This window comes from Meleagris gallopavo, chromosome 2, assembly GCF_905368555.1.
Source record: "Meleagris gallopavo chromosome 2, MGAL_WU_HG_1.1, whole genome shotgun sequence".
NCBI lineage: Eukaryota > Metazoa > Chordata > Aves > Galliformes > Phasianidae > Meleagris > Meleagris gallopavo.
In genome coordinates, this window is record NC_139405.1 from 29,802,228 (window position 1) to 29,822,211 (window position 19,984).

Consider the following 19,984-nt stretch of genomic DNA (forward strand, 5'->3'; position numbering starts at 1 on the left):
ACAGTGAGCATCTCCATAAATATTTTCCTAACAAAACCTGCTGAAGTGGACTAGCTTATGTACAGGAGGAGTCCTACAGGACTTGGATATTCAGTCCAGCATTACGTTTCCTAATGCTGCTGACCTGTTCTCTGATCTTGAAAAAACCTCTTTCTTTCCTCTCTGATCCCATCACCCTTTTGTCTCCGTACACAGCAGATTCAGCCCCATCTCCTTTGTTTGCAGGAGCATTTGCACATCTTGGTCAAAGCCTGAGAAGAGCGGTGCTGTGTGAATAGTGCCTGTCGCCTGCACGGATGACCCTGGTGTGTGGTAGCAGGGTATGCTTTAGTGTTATGCAAGAGGCAGAGATAAGGCTGCACCTTTGGATGCTGCTGCAGTTTTGGTCGCTGGAGCAGCACTTCATCAGCACAGATGGGTTTCCTGCTGGTGCCCAAAATGGACAAAACATAAAATAACTGGGTTGTAATACTGAAACTCCCTTCCCATGTCTCTATACTTAGAATCACAGAATAATTAGGACTGGAAAGACCAGTAAGTTCATCTAGTCCAACCATCAGCTCTAGACCATGTCCCTCAGTGCCACATCCACACATTTCTTGAACACATCCAGGGACATCTTGCACCACCTCCCTGGGCTGCCTGTGCCACTGCCTCACTGCTCTTTCTGAGAAGGAATTCTTAATATCCAACCTGAATCCATCTGGTGCAACTTGAAGCCATCAGCTCTTGTCCTATTGCTGCTTAATCCCTACAATATCCCCTCATCCTCCTCAAACCCTCTCCCTTTCTTAGGGCTGTCTTCTAGGCAGCTGAGCCTGCACACAATGCCTGGTCACCAACTTAGCCACGTCCTCTTTGGTGCCCATTGGCTCCTTCTGCCCTGCTCCATGTGTCTGGAGCTTGTGGACAAGAGCACTTTGCATGTGATGGGGCCGCTCTGAAGAGCAATGCAGACACAACACATCCTAGAGGCTAGTGGGTCTCTAGGAGGGTGGAGGGAATTCATACTGATGTGATCTGAGTGGTGAAGGAAAGGATAAGAGCAGATGATAAAGAGAGGCAGATTTCTGAAGGTCGGATCTGTTGGAGCTGTAAAGACCCCCCAACTGCACAACAGTTCCATTCTGGACTATTTCAGCCTTTTGTGTATCTAAACTACCTAGCTTTGGGCTGTTCTGTCTCATGAAGCTCCTTGTAGTTGCTGGATGGAAAACTTGGTTGTTTGTGATTTTTTGTTGTAAGTTTAATGGGGATAAAAACCATGCAAAGATAATGAAGATAAAAATCCTGTGACATCTGTTTGCACTTTAAAAAACTGCGTAAAAACTGAAAACATGCAAATAAACCTACCATTTGATGAGTGATGAGCAGTTTCCCTTCAGCCTCTATGACAGCCTGGAGCTGCTAATGACTAGACAGGATATAACTGCAGCTAAGAGAAAGCCACAAGAAAATAACTCTTGATGAGTAAAGTCAAGTGCCGGCATTCAGCCTCACTGGAGTACTTAGACAGGTGGAAGCTGGCAACCCCAAGCAGCCCCTATGGCTGTTGACTCTTCCCAAGCCATAGAATCATAGAATTGTTAAGGCTGAAAAAGACCACTAAGGCCATCTAGTCCAACCATCAACCCATCAATCCATGCATAGTCCCTAATGATCCTGATGTAGGATCCACTCTGTCAGCACCACACCCTCTTGCTATGCCCTGAAAATGCAGGTGGTTCCTCAGACTATCACCATGATGGCCAAATTACCCAAAGGTGGAAGCAGGCTATCTAATGTGGGATGCTCTGTGTTTCTCTTCAGGTGTGCCAAGCAGGGAAGCTTGAAAGGTTATGGAGGATGTGCTAGCCAACTCCACAACTGGGCTTGCAGCACCAGAGAAGAAAAGGAAAGGGATAACTGCTGGCAGCATTGGAAATATCCATGTGGGATGCATCCCACTAGCACCAGAACCCCTGAGGAAGGTGTCAGGGCTGAGAGGGGCAAGTATGGAGCTGACATATCTGCCTTCATCCTTTGTCATGGGTGTCCTCTCCAGCTAAGCAGCTCAGTTCATGAGCAACCAAGACAGGCCCCGGAGCAGGATAGCTCATACCCTGCTGACACATATGGTCATTATTTAGCGATTCTGAGCCTTGCTGACTGCATGAAAAATTACAGAAGTTGGCCTGATGGTACAGAGCTAACTTAAGGCAGACAGCACACCCCCTTCCCTGAGAGGGGAAACTCACTGAACTTCCTGGGCTGACTCTCAGAAGCCAGCAATAAGAACGGGAATAAAAATTGCATAACTTAGCACTGTTTGCAATGGCCCAGTGCCTTCTAGCTATCCAGGCCCCTTCTGAGTATTGCTAAGTTCAGGAATAGTGCTAAAATGTCTGTTATTCCACTGGAATTCCCCACCCTTTAAATTTTCTGCCGCTTCTGTTGTTATGAAGGAAGGGCAGGTGGTCCTAGCTGTCTCCTGAGACCATTAGCACACCTGTATTGAGTTCCCCCTTACTCTTCTCCCTTCCCAGCATTTCAGGGTATTCAGATGAGAGCTAGCCCGGGGCCATTCTCACCATGTTATCTTTCTGGGACCTACTGTGGTGGCTGCATGTTGGGTAATGTAAAGATGTTGGGACCTCAACAACATCCTTTCCCAAGCCATTATACACAGTGCCTACCTCCTTCCCAGGCATTTCTACAGATATCTTAGAACGCTGTGAAGCCCACAAGTGCTTCAGGCTGCATTAAAATGTATTCAGCATCCTGGGCTTTCTCCTGCAACTGGAATCCCTCATCAGTGAGCATCTCAGGGTGTCTCCTCAAGAGTCCTCAAGTTTCTTCTTGTCCAGTAGGCATTTGCATTATTTTTATCCCCTTATATCTTCCTTATCTAATTAAACATCCTTCTTGTATCTCTGTACATCTTCCTTTCATCATAGTGGCTGGGCAACAGTGTGCTGAGCTCCAGATCTGGGAAATCTGGGAGTGTTGGAGGGATTTCAAGAAGATAAAAATACCAGCTTGCCACCAAATCTGACAATACGGCTCTGTGGCATTGCCTGGTTGATGAGTGAAGAGAAATCCCTGCAGCCCTAGATGTTCCCACCTGATCAGTACCCCAGAAGCTGACTTTGACTTCAGAGCCTGATGAAGGGGGACTTGAAGAGCTGGACATCTCCTGTATTTTTAGGGGAGCTTTTCATGAGCCTACTGACTCTTACCTCCTAGGACAGCATGTGGCAGAGAAATCTTCTGCGCTGTGGCCCTAAGCTGGCAGCTCTTCTAATCTGCACTAGTACTGAACCACTGGATATTTTCTGGGTAGGATGGGAGAGCCTAAAGCACAATTGTGTTACAGCCTGCTGCCCATCTGATTGTAGGTAAAAGAAAAAACAAAAAACAAAAAAACAAACAAACAAAAAAAAAAACCCAGGAGGTAAATGAGAAAATGAGGAGAGCCATCACGCTCCTTGGGTAGAGCTGGTAAAATCTCACTCTGGGATATCTGTTAAGGTCAGTGGAATTTAAACACTTTCTTGGAAATGTGTGTAAGCGGTTCTGTGAGCAAGAGCACTGGAGCAGGCTTGGGCAAGGCCTGGCAGGGCAAACGTGACTGTAGGCAGAAGCACTCTCTCTTTCCCTGGGATACAAACTCACTAACCTCTGTGGGATGGTGGGGACAACATGTGGAATGAGCACATGGATTGCATAACACGCGATGTCAGAAACTAGGTTTGATACTCAGCCAATGTAAATTTAAAGCAAGTGCTACATTAGGTCAGATCAAAAGTCCACCTTGTTCATTCTCCTGACTTTGACAACAACTACAAGTGTGAATTCAGGGGTACAGCATAAAAATCGGACCTTTGCAGAATGATCTTTCCCCACTATGGGCCCCTGGCTTCAGACGTGTCCAAAGATGGAGTTTTGGCTGGACCACTGTGTTTAGCAGTGAGAGCCTTCTCTGCCTAGAGCCTTGTTGGAGCCATGTGGGCATGTTCTTCCCACACTGTTCTACAGCACTGAGTTCCACTGGGTGGTCATGGGGTGGCCATGCACCACATGAAAGGAGTAGCACTACCAAATGGATAGAGGAGCCTCATGAAGGTGCACTGCACAAAATCCAGCCCCTGCTTTCCACTCACGCTTCTCAGCTCACACACAACAGAAGACTAAAAACTGTTCTGTGCTTCTGGAGGAATCCTGCAGATAGAACATACAGGAGCTAAAGAAGTCCAAGTTTGAAACAAGCTGTCGGTCATTACTGCGTGAGGGATGCCTTCATGGGAATTCTGCAAAGTAATGTTAATCGTAATGCTTTGAAAATGTTGTGTAAACAACTGTTTCTGAGATACATATGTTGCAAGTTATTATGCGGCCATAAAAGAGCAAGGAAAGAAGAAACCGAAACACAAAATGTTCTGTGACGCCAGAACGCACTTCTGGAGAGTATCAGTTTGCAAACCACAGTGTAAGTTTATGCCCACAATTCAATTGACCTCCTGAAAGCAAAGGTAAACAGGAATAGAAGGGCAGGCGTCTGCGGTTCCCTCTCTCCTCTAGAGAAATTTTTTCTCCATCAAGCTCTGTCCTATTTCATCGTGTTCTGTCGACCTCTGAGCAGCTAAAACAGAACCAGTAGACACTTAGGTGTGCCTAAGGGGCCCGGGAGACACGGTTTGCCATTAGGAGAGCGCTCAGCTCCCAAATCTCTAGAGGGAACCCTACACCCACCCTGAAAACCACACAAACCAAAACAAAAAGGTGGCTTAAGAAAGCGGCCTGCTCTGAGAGGTTGCGTTTTTATGGTGGGAATCAAACCTTTAGTGGGAGGGAAGGCAAGTCGTGGGAGGAACCTGCCCCCCCAGATGAGATAAAATAAGTAATTGTCAGGAAGGTAACGCCAAGGGTTGGCTCAGCTCCACTGCTGGTTCCAGCTCAGCCTCTCCCACCACAGCCCCTCTGCACGATCCCTGCAGTGATAGGGTTATGGCATGATGAAGAGGCAGGTGCGCACTGGGAGCCCGTTCTCCAAGCTGGAGAGAAGGGTGAATGGGGAAGGGATGTGCTCTGGCCCCACAGCTCCGTGTTTCGCATCCCCAGCTGGCGTGAGGGACGGCAGGATGGGGTGCACCGGCAAAGCGTGGCTGCTCATTGCCAAGGTTGTGTCTACCTCCAGAGCCAGGAGCACGTGTGGTGGAAGCAAACTGGTTGTGGAGGTTTCTGGCTGGCTTTGCTCTGTGTGTACACATGCTCACATTCCTATTTACATACACCTCCGCCCACACAGAATCTGAACTGGAATCAAAATAATTTGAAATCATAGAGTGCGATTTTCCTATGGCAAATCCAACCTGAGCTTCACCCTGTGGATGCTCCTTATGCAAACTTCCCATTCTTTCCCCCACTCTTTCCCACTGCTTTCTGTGGATGAACCCCCCTTTCACCACCTTGGCTCCCCAGTTCTGATCTTGCTCATCTTCTGGGACAGCTCATCTTCTGACGTCACAACTTCTGAATGGTTCTGCACTCCCATGTGCAGCACTTACTGCATGGAGGCTGGTGAGATTAAATTCCCAGCGAGCACCCAGGAAGGGCTGCCAGCTGCAGCCTCGCTCCGTTAGTATGACATGTGCCAGGAACTGGGAGCTGATCAGCCCCAGAAGGCAGCTTCCTGATGCAATTAAGATAGAGGTGAATTTAGAGACATCTTGCCAGTCTCCTGGGACACATGCTGCTAATTAAAAGTCAGTCTGTGCATTTAGGACCAAGGACTAGGATGCATGCTCTGGTGGTAGAAGACATTTTTGCATGTTTTCATTACTCTGATGTCTGAATCTACAGAACATGGCTGTGACTGCCTGTGCAAGAGAGGTTTCCTTGGACTTTTGGCTTGCACTGTATGCTTTATCCAGCTTAAAACTTTGAGAAAATCAGAGAGGCAGGATGTTCTGCAGGTCAGGCACTGGGGTGGGGCTCAAGGGTTTTCAGTTTTGCACTTGAATCATCTGGATTTGAAACACAGTGCTGAAAAAGTCACTTTCTTTGTGCCTCCATTCACATCATACAGGCAGGGCAAGCAGAGGGCTTCCTCTGGTGGGACCCTGCCCAAACAATAAAGCTTTGAGCCAGGGCCGGTTTCCTATTCCAAGTGTGCAGCATGGCTGGTCTCTTGTCTCCCTCACCCTTAAGACAGCTGTGATACAAATGGTCAATCATCAGAGGACTGTTTTTTATCCCAACTGTGAATTCAATTTTAACCAGGCATCATGTTCTCTGCAAATTATGAGCATTTCTGTTGGAAGGTTTGCGACCCTGGCAAGTAAGCGAATAGGGTTTGTGCACTGACAGTAATTAAATGATGCATTCACTTTGGGTTTGAGGAGGAAATGTGCTCTAGGGTGGTCCATCGAATCCAGAAGCAGCACCACACGACTGAAGAGGCAGCTCAAACAAAGGATTTCACAACGAGACTTTTACAGCTAAGGCATTTGGGGTCTTTGGATCTGGATTCAGTTCCCAGACATGGATATGCAGCAAAAGCTGAGGCTCTCAGTTTCACCTGCACAAGGGGATGCACAGCTACCCGGCAGGCTGGGGGAGCCTCCAGCAGAAGGAGCCACACGTATGTGATGATACCACCTGTTCTGGTGTGGTACTGGGAGACTAAAATCCCTATTCCTAATCATTTGAAATGGCAAACTTAGGAAAGCATAAAATCAAAAGATAAATCATCTGTTTGTAAAGGGGACAAGAGTTAATGAAGTATTCATCGTGTAGAGTGAATACTTGGTATGTATTTAATTACATTTTCCTCTCCTATTTTGCCCTTTTGTATTTCAGTTCTAAAGTTGTGTTTCACAACAGCTCCTTCAGATCAAGTAACCTTTTTCCCACTTCAGCTGTCAAAGGAAGCTGGTGGCTGGGGACTGCCAGCAGAATGGATAAGCATCCGCTGAACACTGCCAGTTCCTAGGACTGATCCAACGCCAGGCAGTGCCCCTGATGTCTCCCAGCTTCTCCCCCCACCATTGTTCCCCTCCCAGCCCTCTCTGACGGCCACCCAGCTGTTCTCCTGCTCCAGCCCTCAGATTTACAGTCTGTCACAGCTCACAGCTGCCAGCGGGGCTTGATCGAGGCTGGTGTGCTGTGGCTGGAAGGGCTGGCCCTTGTTTCTGGGGCTGCCACCTTGCCCTCCAAAAAATCCAAGTGCTCAGAAGAGCGAACAAAACCACACACCAAAGCCTTCAAGTGGATGGGGTCCCAAAGTAGGGAATCTGCCCAAGCATGCCAACAGCTGGACCACGGGCACCATGAAACACAGAGCACCATGAAACACAGAGTTACTTAGCTGTTTTGGAGGACTCAACCTCTGTAGCCTAGGGGAGATGCTGGAAGGTCAGCACAGCTCCCAACATATGGGAAAAGGAGCGCTACAAAGATTTGCTTCATCACCTTTTGGCCACGAGGAGGAGGGCACCATGCTTTATCAGCTCACTCCTCAGCCCTGGGACCACTCACCAGAGTATTACCTTCTGTAGGTAGTACTGTAGCTAAAAAGCTGACCTTTTCAGCTCTTCTCCCCAGCTTGTTCCCCAGAGATGCTCTGACATGTCTGCCTCGGTTTCAAATCCCATCTCTCCATCCCTTGTTAAAGCTCTCACACTGCTCTGCACCCACCCTGCTGTGTTTACATGTTGCTGGCATTCCGTCTGTGCTCCATCCCTAAGCTCCTTTTTTTTGAGGTTGGGAGCAGACTCTCAGACTTAGTGCCAAGCTCAGCACAGGCCCTGCAGTTCCCTCTTTCCCTGCTGCCAGGTCGTGCCAAACTCCAGTCATTGCCTAGGGAGAGAGTGATCCTCTGCAGTCATTCCCCTCCTTCCCCTCAAATGCTGGAAGCTGCTTGAGCTTTTTCTATGCTTTTATCCCTCACACCAAGAAAATTAACCACTAATGAAAAAAATTTGGCTTTGCAAGTTCTTGCTCTTTCATATCAAGGTTGCCTACAACCACTCCACTAGCCCAGAGATGTGGCAAGTGCTGGCTGTATGGCTTCTGCTCTTCAGCTCTCAAAGCTTTGATCTTCACAGCCAGCCCAGACTGCTATTTCCCCCATTCTCCATCCACTGGGGCTGCTGGCTGGGACTCTCCTGAACATCTCTCACACCAGCAGAGCTTCGCCAGCACCTACATTCACCACTTTTATATTGCACTCCCTGGAGCACCAAGGTACAGCGTGCCATTTCCGAGCTCCTTCCCCATGCAGAGATGCCTGAAATTCTTCACATTAAGAAGCCAGATTGCTTTGATCTCCTGGATGCAGCCAAGGAGGGAAGAACTTCTGTCTCCTGACGGAGCATCTTCCTCTCTGTCAGTTTCCTGCAGCCCAACATTTGGACCCAATGACAACCACTTCCCTTAATGAGCAGTGACTGCCTTACTTCCCCTGGGCCTTGTGAGGATTAAGTATTTAATTGCTTCGGAAATGTACAACAAGAGACTAATAATAATAATAATAGGAGTGGCACAAACATTTCACAACGAGCAGCCTGTCAGATGCAGCCTTCTCCTTCTCCTTGCTCAGCACTTGCTGAGAGGTGGCACTCTCCTTGTGTTGGTTTGCTGGTTTAATAGACAAAAAAAATCTTGTCTTTTGTGTGTGTGTGTGTGTGCTTGTGTGCATGTGTTTTGCTGTGTCCTGTGACTTGGCAGCAAATATTTGAAATTCTGTACGTGTTAGTGGGAGGGACTCCTCAGAAACAGTGGGCGTTGTGATCCCCATGTGGCAAATGACCACAACAGTCTTTCTGCTTTGTGCAGGGGACTGAAACGCGACGCCTACAAGGACCTATGGTGATAAAATGCAGTTTGTCATGAAAGTGAAATAGTATCACATTCTCACAGATCATCTGAAGGATCTGAAGCCGGGAGCTGTTAGCACTGAACAACCTTTTTCCCACTGTGGCTATGGTTGCAGTTCTCCGAGGAATGAGGCAGCACCACAAACGCAGCCATCCCAGGACCTGTAGTTTTCCCTTCTGCTTTAATCACCCCTTTTGCACGGAGCTGCGTGTGTTACTGGTTAAGCCCTGGCACGTCGCAGCAGCGCCTGCATCCCGAGGGCACCTTGTGAAGCTCTGCTGTTCAGTCCACACCCTATCGACTTCCAGCTTTCGTGGCACCTTCTCAGCCTTCCCCGCTGCGAAGCCATATGCTGCTGCGGCAATGTTGGGATGTCATCGCTGTATCCACAGCAACGCACCGTGATGTCATAGGGAGAGGATTAGGATGACTCTGCAGCCAGCCCAGGCAGAAGGACTGCTGTCTCCAATTGGAGCAGTGGGGTGCAGCCAGAGCCCCGCTTTCCCTGGCCGAGCCCCTTCAGCCCTCGCTGCTGGGCAAAGCCCAGGCCCCCGGGTGAGGGCAGCATTCCCTCCCCGACCCAGAGGGGCCGCAGGACCGCGCGCAGACGGCTCGGCCAGCGCTGGGTGCTGGTACTAATTAGCAGCTGGAGCGGGGTTATTACAGGACAAGCTCTGGGGAACTTAACTGCTAACAGACCGGCTCTGGCGGGGGGAAGAAACCAGAGGCGAGCAGACTTCACGGGGGCCTGAGGGAGCGCGGGAGGAGGGAGTGCGGGGGCTTCCTCTCCTCTCATGAAGCAGTGCACTTTGTAAAACACAGATGTAATTGTCCTTTGGAACACGTGTACGCAGGATGGGGAGGAGGGTGGGAGACAGCGAGCGTAGCTCATCAGCTCAAGCGCAGAGCTGCATCCCCAACAGCCCGGCTCTCTGCACATCTGGGCTCTTTTTGTCACCAGAAAAAAACAGCAAGAGCTTTCTTGTGCAGCATGGGCTGCTCCAGCATTGCACAGACACAACCTGCACACCTGGTGCTGTGGGGTTTCCCCAGCTCCTTGGGGTCAGCTCCTGGCCCTGTGCTGCTCTAGCCCAGCCTCACAGCTTGCAGCATTGCTGGGGCTGGAGCAGCCAGGCCCGGCTCTCATGCTGGTTCCAGGCACATCCGGGAGACTGGACATGGAAGAGAAAAGCAAGAGCATGTTTTGCATACACAAAGACTGCCTTCGAGTCCTGGGTCATAGAATCATTAAGATTGAAAAAGACCACTAAGAGGATCTCATCCAATCATCCAACCATGCCAGAGGCTTGGCAGTCCTTCCTGCCTAGACTGCTTGACAGCCTGTGGCATCTCATGGCACAGTCAGGTGTGGAAAGGAAAAGTGAGAGTGTGTAAGACAGCTTGTCCCCAGTGGAAGGCAACAAGGGTGTACTTTGAACACATTTCCTTATGAGACCTGTGCTCCCAGGTCATCGTGTCGACACTGAACTGGGCACCTGCTGCTTCCCACAGAGAGCAACATACCACTGATCAACCTTGGGAGGGGGAACTGCAGCCTGGTGTGTTGTCCTTCAGAGATTGTTGACCCCCAGCCCATGCTACTGAGGTTCTGCTTCTGAGCAGAGACTGGACATGAGTATTACTTGTCCACTGCTAACTAGGCTGGTGGTGAGGCTGTGAGGCAGGAGTGAAGGCACTACCAAAGTGGTGCTGTTTTGGATGGTGCTGAGATTGCGAAACGGTGATGTACTGAACATGTCTCCCAAAGCAAAGCACCGGCTGCAGTAACAGAGCACACATGGCCTCCTTCTGAGCTACGTTCCCTTGCATGGTATGGCCTTTTAAAATGTGCCAGAGGGATCAAGTACAAGCAGCACGTACATCAAAAGCATGACACAACAGAACAACAAAACACTCCCAAAGAAAGCTGGAAATGTTGCGGAATTTATTGAAAATGTCCCCAGTACCCTTTAATCTTCATGCCAGGACATATTATTTTTAATGTTAGTAAAGGCTGGTTATAAACAGTGACATGACAGTGGCAAGCAGGGACTGAAGAAATGCAAACAGTAACAGAGCACAGATTTCCATGCTTTTTTTTTAATTTTTTTTTCTTCTTTCTTTTTTTTTTATGATAGAACATATTGCAGCCATAGAGAAAATGCCACAAAAGACAGGCAGGTACCGGGTGCATGCAGCCATTCCTCAAGCTGATGGGGTCCTGAGCATGCTGGAAGAAATCAGGAAGCAAAAGACTCTGAGGAGTCATGCAAGCCTTTCTCCTGTACCAAGGCCACCACAAAGGGCCAGTGCTACTGAGGGTTATGTGGCCAACACTTTTGCCAAGGTGGAGGGGAGAGGGGGAACTTTTTCCCCATCAAGCTGTGTGAATAATACCCAGAGAATGAAGCAGGTCGAGCTGTGGGGTAGGAAGATGGTTTTGCCTTTCCCCTGTGATGTGCCCACTCCCCGCATCCCATTTGCACCCCTCCCCTGGGGTTGGAGCCAGGGGACTGGCACACAGTCCGAATACCTCTGTGTAGATGCAGATATGATCTTTTGAACAAAGAACCAGTGTAACACTGCAAAACTGCCACAGGGGAGCATGGCCCTCCATGCAAACCACTTGGACTTTGCAAAGCCAGCCCCCCACCGGAGCTCCCTCCTCTACTTGTCCCCTTCCACACCCCTCTGGGAGCAGGCTGGTAGGGGGAGGAAGGGGTTAAAAAAAGCCCTTGGGCCTGGACGACCCATCTGCCACCTCATCTCGTGTGACACCAGTCATGCGATGGGGGGGCGGAGGGCAGGGAGCAGCTCTCTTTCTCTCCTGTTTGCTGAACCTCTGATTATCATTTCTGTGCCGGCAAGGAGGTGGCATGCCATTGTGCGTCAGCTGGGAGAGTCTGCTGAAAGGGGGGCTTCTCCCTTTCTTAAAGGAGACAGCCCTTCCTAATCTTCCCTGCTTGGAGGAATCACCCTCCTCCCCAAGAACCTTCCTTCCTCGAGAGGAAAGGCCCCTTGGTAGTTCCAGCCCACCCAGCCATCCCAGCTCTAGCCCCCAGGGCACTGGTCAGAGCTTCTCAGGGATGCTGGACGGGGGATGCTGGACAGGCAGTGTTCAGGAAAGCTGCCTTGGGACACAGAGCTCCAGGAGCAGGGACTGGGGAGCCCCAGCCTTCTGCAGAAGCTCTCTGACAGAAAGGCCAATTAGCAACAATTACAGCACTGGGTTTAGTGCAACAGAGATGCTTGGCCACAAGGAGCTGGTCCAAGCTCCTTACCTTGTTTCACACTGGCAGCAGCAATCAGATGGTAATAACCGTGGGTCACTAGAAGGTGACCTCGAGGTGAAAGGCTCCCTATCCCATTACTGGTTTACTGAGCTAGCAGCCTAACACAACTCTCCGGCGCTTTGAATCAGAAAACTGTATTGAAACCCTTTGAGAATGTCCCTGTTGGCTGGTGTTTAGCATTGTGCATTTCCCAGCAGATATGTGGGAACTGTAATTAAAATCCTCCATGACTACTGAGCACTGGGACCTTGCCATTAGTGTTATGTGACTAGGCAGGAATTTATTGATTTCTTTCTTGGGCTGTGCATGCTTTACAGCAGATGTCAGCTCTGATTTTTCTGCTACTTTATTATGTCTTTGTACTCTCACCATTACGCTTTCCATTAGTATCTGCTGGTATTCCGTGGTGTGAAGAAAGGATTTGAATGAGAAAGGTTATTCCTGCTCCCATCTCTGTTGCTCCTCTTTGCATCCAACAGCACCAACAATCCAGCTGGGTCATTTATCCCACCCAGGCCCTGCAGTGTTACTTAGATCTCTTGCAACACCAATTCCAGCTGCTCTCTTTTATTCTCCATCCTTGCAGGGTCCAAGAGAGCGTTCTTTTCTTCATGGCCATTTGTGCCATGGCTGGGATATATCGATTTGCATGAAATGCTCCATATGCAAATCCTGAAAGGTAGCTGCTTCCCACTCCAAAGACATCTCCCAAATCTCTGTAGCTCTCTTGGTTCTTCCACCATTATTGCTGAAAGCAGGTGGTTAGGGGACACCAGTTACTCAAGAGTAGGTAGCAATTTCTTTCTGTAGCATGGCAGCCAAAGGAAAAGGTGACCCTGAAGGATTTCAAAACCTGAGCATGTTGGGATGGAGGCTATCATCCTTCTTGAGGCTGATCTGGCTCCTTTTTGAAGAGCTGGAGGAGTGGCAAGGAGAAACAGATTTAGTCAGCTGCAAAGAGCTACCCTATAGCGATTTTCTACATGATCAACAGATGATTATGGGTCAGTGTGAGTGCAGAGGGGCCACTGGCAAGCACGGCAAAGCCCCAACAGCCCCGGTGTGCCGCTAGTCAGCTCCATGGATGTTGCCACATCACAACTGGTCCTGCTTTGCTCCAGCTGTGTTGCTGACACCCTTCTTGCCAGCAGGCCTCCTATTGCTGCAGGAGCAATTCAGGGGAATGAAGGACTGGACAATGCCATGACACATTTGAAGAAACATCCTAACATGGGCAGCACGACCACCTGGTGCTTTCCTGTGCAGAATGCACTGTGAAGCCAGGCTCTGCCAGTCCCTGCTTCCAAGTGGCCTGTGGGTATATAATGGAGACTGTTAGAGCAGTTCCTTAAGCCTTCACTTTGCTGGGAGTCTCCTGGGCTTCTCTAGTGAGGCACCACAAGTGACCAAAGGCTGAGACAGCATGAACTAGCAGAGAGGATTTCGAAGTTGCTGCAGGGTGTTGCATAGGGCACTGTAACATAGGGAAATGCAACTGGCTTCTGCAATTACACATTCATGACTCCTGTAATAATTCAGGTTAGAAGGCACTTCTAGAGGTCATCTGATCACACCCTCTGCATTATGACGGACCTCTGAAGGTCATTTGGTCCAACCCCTTGCACAGTGTGGCCAATCTTTGTACCAAATCCACTTTCAGAGCCAGATCAGGGCTTTGATTTGTCGAGCTGTGAAGATTGCCAAGGCTGGTGTTACACAATCTCTGGACAGTGTGTTCCAGGTCTGACCACCCTAATTGTGAAGAAATATTTCCTAATATCTAATCGTATTTTCTCCTGCTACAGCTTGTTCTGTTGCTTCTTGCACTTTTGTGGTGCACCTTCAATTTTCTATATAGTTTCTAATTAAGTATTTGAGGAGATTATACCTGAGAATATACAAAATCGTTTCGTTTCTTTCAGTGTGAAGAGGAGAAGCAGTATCACATCTTGACCTTGAAATCCCTTCACGCTGCTCAAAGATGCACCTGCCACTGGGATCAGAACAAGCCAAATGATTATTTTATAAGCCAATACAAATTGTTCTCAGGAAACAGGTATGATCTGACTTAGCCTGGAGAATTAATTTGCACTGAGCAAACTCCTGGTAAACAGTCCAATCTCTTTCTCTGGATTGTGCAAATGAGGAGAAGGAAAGATAGAGGGGGAAGGAAGGCAGCTCTGGGGTGTGGAATTGTAAGGAATGACAGGGAGAAGGATCACAAGGGGGGACAAAGTGTCTTGTCATGGCTGGCAGCTTGGTGGAGCAAGATAGGATAGGGCAAGCTTGTCAAGGAAAGAACACTGTGATATCTGCCTTTTTATAATAGTGACTTTCCTTCAGCCGTAGCAGTGCTACAAGAATCAGTGGAGAAAAAGGCAGCCCAAAAGGGATTGTGATTCTCCTAAGCAGCCCAGGTGATCTGTATCATGTAGTTAAGGGTGGCATTACCTCTGCCAGCCCCAGTGAGAGCCCCATGACATCTTGTCTGAGATTGTGTGTTGTAGGTTTATCCAATGTGCATCACAGAGGTAGTCCACAAGTTTAAGGCAATATGGTTTGCTCCAAAGAATCTATAGCTGGTAAGCGAAAGAGCAGAACTTGTTTGGGTCAGTTACAGATCCTGTATGTCTTTCCTAAGAATGAGTATCTACAGCTGAATGCAGCAAACCTCACTGCCCTGGGAGAATGACAACTACCCAGACTTTGCCTTTGAATAACACAGGGATGGGGAGAAAATGTATCCAAGTTTTTGAGAGGCTTTTCTAGTGGGATTGTAGTCTGTTTTTAGGGAGGAAGAAAAAAGTAGGAAAAAAACATGGTGTCCAGCTAAGTTTTAATTAATGCCTCTGAAAACAAGAGGAGGGGCCCATCAGGCCTTGGCCCTTTTTATAGTGTAGGGAGACAAATGTGCAGAGAATGATGCAGGCCACCTAAGGTCTGTCTCGCTTTTTGTAAAGGTCTGTGTGTACTGTGATTACACAACAGGTAGAAGCTGCTTACCAGAACCCTGCATCTAAAATATGGCATTCAAGTAAGATCCTATGGGATGAACACTCCTTGATAGAGGTGAATTGTCATGGCAATCTTTTCCTTCATTCCAGAGTGAAAGAGACCAGAGAGTAATGAGAGGATTGGGATAAAATTAGTGTGGAGTGGGTGCTGCTTTCATATGGACACTTAGAGTGGAGTAATGGGGAGAAATCCAGGAAAAAAATGGACTGGAAAAAGGTAGTAGAGAAAAAAAAAACAAGAGAGTAAGCAGAAGTCTAAGGCAGAGTGCTGGTAAACATTTGGGTTCCTCAGCTGGCCCAGAACAATGGTTGGAAGATGGGTGGACCAGAGAAGGATTTAAGGCCAAGCTCTGACTTGCAAACAAAATTCATGTTTGGATTTGACCCTGCTGATTGTCATGGGTGTTGCTGAGTTTACAGTTTTCCTCACTGGGGAAGGAACACGTAGGGACAGGAGCAGCAGGGTCAGGTGTGGCTGCTCACTACTTCAGGCTTGGTGTTTTCCTCTCTGTGGACTTTTCTCTGGGAAAGTCCATTGTTGCTACAGAATCATTTACCGTCATTTTCCTTCTAAGCTTTGTTCAGAGGATGGAAAGTTTGCAGCAAGTCAGAGGGACTTTGATATTGGAGTTCATTAAACATAATTAATACTTGGAATCAGATACATGCTTATTTTTATTTTGTTGAAGTATGTTGCTTATCCTGGGACATGCCCACATATATCAGAAGCAGTTTCCACTGCTTTTCTTTGTTTTAGTGGCAGGAACTCTAGTATTATCTCGGATTCTACCTTCTACTGCAAAGGAGAGAACCCTTTCCTTCCAACACCTTTTTGTCTCTTACGGTTGCCAGAAGCGCAAACATTGTTGATACTACTGCATCTTCTCCTTCTCAGTCTGTTTTTTTTGTTTGGTTGGTTGTTTTTTCTTTTCTTTTTTTTTTTAATATTATTGTTATTATTCTTATTTTAGCACCATTATTTTGAATACAAATGCTCAAAGCTTGTTCTCAGGTGCTGCAATGTACACATGCTTTGGGACAGTTAACAGCTTCAGCATCACTTTTACAAACAGATCCTGACACAGTTCACACAGAGCTCTGCTGTGCACAGTTCTGATGCAAAAACCTGGCACGGGCACACTACAGTAGCATGTGGCAAGACACAGTATTTGACAGCAGTATGGTGGCCCAAGGCTTTTCACTGTGACCACAAACCCACCTCTAGACAAACATCGTGGAGAGGTGAAGCAGAGACTGGTCAGGGCGGAAAGTTCAGTGATGATGGCAGTGAGGTAACTCAGGGAAGGGGAGCACGTGGAGAAGGCAAAGACTTACTGGAGGATTTGAAAGAAGGTAAGATAAAATGTGTCAGGCTGGGATGCTGACTACACAGTAAGAATGAAAAACTGGAAGGGATCAGACAGATGGGCTATTGAGGATCCCTCACTGATTTCAAGAGGAAAAAGTGCCAAAATGAAGGAGGGGAAAAGCCATGCAAAAGAGGAAGCTGGAAAGGTTTTATTTCAGGGTTGCAAAGATCTGGGGCAAATCCATCATTAGTGGAGAGGCAGATGTACATAGAAGAGCAAGAAAAGCCCGTGAGATCAGTGAGCAGAAGCGATGGTCTCCAGTGCAGTCAGTCATGGCCACAGCTGCAGTGAGCCATGGATGTACACATGATAGATTTAAATTAGAGCCAATACTGCTGCATAGGTAGTAACACCAGTGTTGGTGGTGTAGCTGTGGTAGCAAGGGCTGCCAGCAGTCCTGGAGGTAGGCCAGTGAGCTGCATCTCCACGACCTGAAGAAATCTTTTCAGGAAGACAACCAGAGCCACCCAGGGAAGGAACAGCAGAAAGGAATCACAGCAGAGCTATTTTCTGTTCATAGTGGATCAGATACATTTCTTAATTCCCATATTTACATTCTCCCATGGTCCTGGCCACTCTAACCTGCAGACACTCATTCCCCATGCTGGCTCAGTATTACCAGTACGTGTATCACCAGTATGAGCCTGTGGTACAGCCACCCTAAGGGCTTCCAGGTGGTCCATGAATGAGAGCTTTTCCCCTGTGTTAGGCTTCAGCACTCACAGGGCCAAGGTTGGAATAACCTCTCCCTCCACAATGAAAATGAAATGAAAGAGCCCTCCACCTCCTTCTTACAAGCGGAGTCCTGCCCTATTAATCAGGATGGCTGGAAGGGGGGTGCAAAGCAGCGGAGAAACATATCTTTGTGTCTGCTTGACAACTTTGTAAGAGGCAATGTTACCATGGCAATGGGTGGTCTTTAGCGAGAAAGGGAGTGAGCTATAGTGTCAGGGTGAGGAGAAGGGGGAGCAGTGCTAAAGGGAGGCAGCTTGAAAGTAGAGGGGGAAAAGGGAAGAAGGGACTTCGGAGCAGTCATCAGTGGGTGATGATCAGAGATGTACATTCAGAGATGTACATTCAACAAAGGGCAGGCAGCTCTGACAGCAAATCTGGGGGTTGGCATAGCATCTGTGAACACAGACTCTCTTCCGAGCTGCTACAAGATGGGCACCTCTATAAGGGTCTGCATCTTTCAGAGGGATCATTGCCTCTGGCATATGGGGCACCTTGCTGAGCCCCTGAAGCTTCTGCCTGGCCCGAAAGCCACCACTTAGATGTCAGCAGGCTGCTCGCCTCCATCCTACCCCCAAGTCCCAACGCTTGTTAGAGGAAGCCTGTTGCCCATCCCAAGACGACCACACACCATGGCCACCACAGAACAGTTGGTTAGCAACAGAAACCAGTTGTCTGGGTTGGAGCCAAAGAGATACTCCGGCGCTGTAGCAAAACGCCGCTGAAAAGCCGGCACTGCATGGGAAAGGTCTCCTCCCCACCTCGCTCGGATGCGGATGGAGAGGAGTTTCTCCGGTCTCGTGTTTTTTGCGAGGGGAGGGGCGGGGTGGCCAGATCGTCGCACAGTCGGATGATTGTGTGGTAGGTGGGGAGGAGAGGGAACAAAAGCTCAGCGCTGAAAGCAGAGCGTGACCCACAGTCGCTGAGAAAAACCAAAACCCAAGAGTTTCCCGTGAGCTCCGCGGCGCGGCACAGCCTCTTCCAGGCCTTTTCGTGCGCCAGCACTGAAGCCGCTCGGCGGCACGGCCAACACGGTGATAACATGGAGGTGCCCGGGGGCCCAGCAGTCCTCCGCTCGGGCCCCCGGCCGGGCCGTGCCGTGCCGTGCCGTGCCGCAGGAGGTGCGCAGCCCGGTGGTGCCGGCAGGTGGCAGGGCAGCCCCGCGCCTAGGCACGGCCCCGGGTGGCGCTGCGGGCACGGCGTCTCCGTGCGGGGGTCGAGGAAGCCCGGCGTGCTCCTCTCCTCGCCCGGCCGCTCTGCGGGGCCCGGAGAGCTCGGAGCTGGGGCTGCGGGCGTGTGCCGGTTCAGTCTTCCTGTGTCGTCAGCCCTGCGACGCGTGGCGGCACGCATTGTGAAGCTGGGCCTGGTGGCAGGGGGGAGCCCAGTGAGCGCCCTGCCCTGTGAGTTATTCCCTGGTAGTCTGCGAGGGAAGGCTGCTCGAAAGAGTGATGGGTGTTTTTATTATTATTAATGTCAGCCTGTGTTCGCACTGAGGTTAGATTACAGCCCCATTGTGAGTGGCTCGGAGACAGCCTGTACTCTGGGGAACACGCCGTCCGAACAGGAACGGCAGCAGAAAGGGCAGGGAACGAGCAGAGCCGGAGGAGAGGAAGCGCTTTTCCCCTGTTCGTGCAGCAGAAAACAGACCTCCTGCACCCATGCAGGCCCCTCATCCTTTGGACCGCACGGTCCTCTTGTGTAAGTGGAATAAATAACCTGTGACTGCCTGTTTTTTGGTGGTTCAGCATTTGTAAATGCTGACTGTTTACCTTTTGGTTAAAGCTAAACTTGCCTTCTCTTTCCCCAGCGGTTTGACATAGATACAGAGAGCCCGGAGCCCACTTGGGCCCACAGAGACAATCGTTAACCTGTGGGGCTCCTCGCTGAGCCCTGCCTGCCCATGGGTGCCAGAGCACTGATGGAGGAGTGCTGCCCACCCGTGGGGCAGCCCGCAGGCTGTGGGGACTGCTTCAGGCAGCTGAATGTTCACTCCAGTTTACAGATCGATTCCAGAGATGTTTCAAGGGGAAACGAGATTTGCAGAGGAAACTGGACTGGCCTTTTTGAATTCAACTGCAGAATTAGTTAACAAAGTTGCAGGTTCTCAGTCTCCTTTTCTCTTTCTTTGCCAACTCTTTTTTTTTTTTTTTTTTTTTCCTTTTCTTTTCCCTTCCTCAATATAAATACCCTGGGGCAGTTTCTTTTCTTTTTGGTATGAATGTGATGATCTTTCAGGCCTGCGATTGGCTCTGCGGCTTGTCATCGGGGACACACCTCCTGGCGAGGGGCCACCGCCTCCCCCCTCTTGTGAAAGCTTCCCCTTGTAACAAGTGAGCGTAATTACATCAGTTACTCACTAGAGCACAGACCTGCTTTAAATTTTGGCCTCTCTGAGCCTGTGAGAAGCTGAAGGACTAGAAAATGCAGTTTCAAAGGCCTGTAACACTCTGGAGCGTGCAACTCAAGCTGGGCTTTTCCCTCCCAGGAATGAAGACTCCCAGTCACATGTGAGGAGGAATGAATATCCCTACCAGCCACTGAAATGGCTAAGAGAGCAGACCTGCCGCACCAGAAGAGGATTTCCACTTTGCCAAAGCCTGGCCCACTGAAAAAAAATGCGTATCTGATCCCCTTTGCTTCTAGAGGTACTGGGAAGGAAGATTGCTGAGTGAATTGCAGGGGGTGTGGGCGATCTCTGCAAAAGAGCACAGCCAGC

The 19,984-nt window shown here is 49.2% G+C and overlaps 1 long non-coding RNA gene across 7 annotated transcripts in view; it reads left to right on the plus strand.

Moving 5' to 3' along the window:
* LOC104909641 (uncharacterized) overlaps positions 1-19,984 on the plus strand; it is an 89,588-nt gene that overhangs the window by 36,477 nt on the left and 33,127 nt on the right. For 5 of the 7 annotated variants that reach the window (XR_014882059.1, XR_014882057.1, XR_014882058.1 and 2 more), the window contains exon 1: positions 19,605-19,913. This is a non-coding gene — a long non-coding RNA (uncharacterized LOC104909641). Of the gene's footprint in view, positions 1-14,074; positions 14,209-18,123; positions 18,967-19,604; positions 19,914-19,984 lie in introns of those variants that run through there. The other 2 variants (XR_014882060.1, XR_014882061.1) reach the window with 2 other exon arrangements.